The sequence below is a fragment of the Penaeus vannamei genome, chromosome 33 (genome assembly GCF_042767895.1).
Source record: "Penaeus vannamei isolate JL-2024 chromosome 33, ASM4276789v1, whole genome shotgun sequence".
NCBI classification, from domain to species: domain Eukaryota; kingdom Metazoa; phylum Arthropoda; class Malacostraca; order Decapoda; family Penaeidae; genus Penaeus; species Penaeus vannamei.
In genome coordinates, this window is record NC_091581.1 from 2,217,983 (window position 1) to 2,220,482 (window position 2,500).

Genomic DNA, 2,500 nt, shown 5'->3' on the forward strand with positions numbered 1-2,500 from the left:
ACAAAGACAAAGACAAAGACAAAGACAAAGACAAAGAGAAAGACAGAGACAGAGACAGAGACAGACAGACAGACAGACAGAGACAGAGAGAGGGGAGAGAAAAACTAAAATAGGGAAGAAAAAAAGAAAGAAAAAAACGGGAGATTTAAATCACCTTACAAGTGCCAAGAGAGAAATACCAATAAACTCACATGACAGCGTATGAGCGCAGAAGCAACCAGGTCGACACACAGACGAACATGGCTGATAAAAACAACATGAGCCACAACTGAGGAAAATGTATAAATATATAAATATATATATATATATATATATATATATATATATATATATATATATATATATATATATGGTGATAATATGGTGATATTAGCTAATACGAATTGTAAAGTAGATAATGTTTGATAATGACAATAACAATCATAGTGATGATGACAGTTATAACATTAGTTTTAATTAAGAGAGTTTGCAGTTATGATCAAAATGAAAATGCAGCATCAATAACATACAAAAAATAACATGAATTATTAGAAAAAAGAGAAATATCAGTGTGAACGTTAGTAGATTAGTTGTTTTTTCAAGATATCATCGATAATGATAGTGATTACGATGATAATAAAGGGTACGATTACTAGCAAGTGTAATTGTAATGGTTATGACTGAAATAGTGATGAATGATAATGCTAATGATGGGAATAGTGATGATGGTGGTAATGATGATGACACTGATGATAATGAAGATGATGATGATAGTGATTTTCATGGAACTGATAATGAGTGTAGAAAATAATGACAATTATAGCAATGATGATAATAATAATGATAATAGCAATAACAATACTGATAACCACTATGATAGTAATAATAATAGTAATAATAACAATAATAATATTAATAATAATAACGAGAAAAATAAAGATGATAACAATAATAGAAATAAATACAGTAATTCCAATGATTATAACTAAAACAATAATGGTAGTAATACCAAAAATGATAATTATCATTATCAATATTTATCATACTAACAATGACAATAATAAAAATGAAAATAATAACAATAATAACAACAATAAGCACAGCAACAACAAAATTGATGATAATAATAATAATGATAATAGTAATGATAATGACAACGATAATGATGATAGTAGTAACAAAAAGGATAATGATGATGGCAATGAAAATAATAATAGTAACGATAATTATAATGATAATAATGATAATGATAATAATAAGAAGAATGATAATAATAATGGTAATAATAAGAGCCATAGCAAATATAATGACAATAATCATGATGATTATAATGATAGTAATAATGATAATATCAATAATTACAATACTGATAATAGTAAATGTAGTAATAATAGTCATAGATCAAATAATGATAATAAACGAAAATATGGTGATAATACTGATTATAGAAATAATTGTAACAGTAATAATAATAATAAAGATAACGATAATAACGATTATATAGTTAATTGTGATAATGATAATAGTAATAACGCAGGAGTATAATGATATAGTGATAATTATTACCATCATTGTTATTGTTATAATCATTATTATAGTTGGTCTTATAATTATTATTATTATTTTATTATTAATACTGCTATTGTATTATCATTTTCTTCATTGTTATGATTATTGTTCTTATTATCATTATTATTATTATCATTATCATCAACATCATTATTATCATTATCATCAATTATCATTGTTATCATTTATTACTATTATTTATTATTATTATTATTATTATTATTATGATTATTATGATTATTATTATTATCATTATTATTATTATTATTATTATCATTATTATTATTATTATTATTATTATTATTATTATTATTATTATTAACATTATTATTATCATTATTATTATTATTGATATTATCATCATTATTATTATTATTATTGTTATTATTATTATTATTATCATCATTATTATTATTATTGTTATTATTATAGTTACTATTATTGTTATTATCATTATTTCTATTATTACTAATGTTGACAATAGATCTTATAATCATTGCCATTATGATAAATATTATTGTTATCATTATTATGATAATAATTATTACTATTGTTATCATTATTATTGTCAATATCATTATTGCCATTATCATAATTATTATAGTTATTATCATTAGCATCATTATTATTATAATCCTTGTTATTATCATCATTATCATTATCGGTCATCATATCAATAACGATATTGTTGACTACATCCTTTTTTATGATAACGATAATCATCATTATCATCATGATTATAACATAATACTAATCATAATCAAATAAACCATCATCATCGTATAAAATGATAATTACTAATAACAAAAGTGAGGAAGGTAATGAACTTGAAAATTATGAACTTGAAAAATAATGAACTTGAAAGGCAATGAAACCGAAGCCCGACGAGGAGACCGAACCCCATCCCGCCAAAGGCCAAAGCAACGGCTCGTGGCGCTCGCTCGCTCGCTCG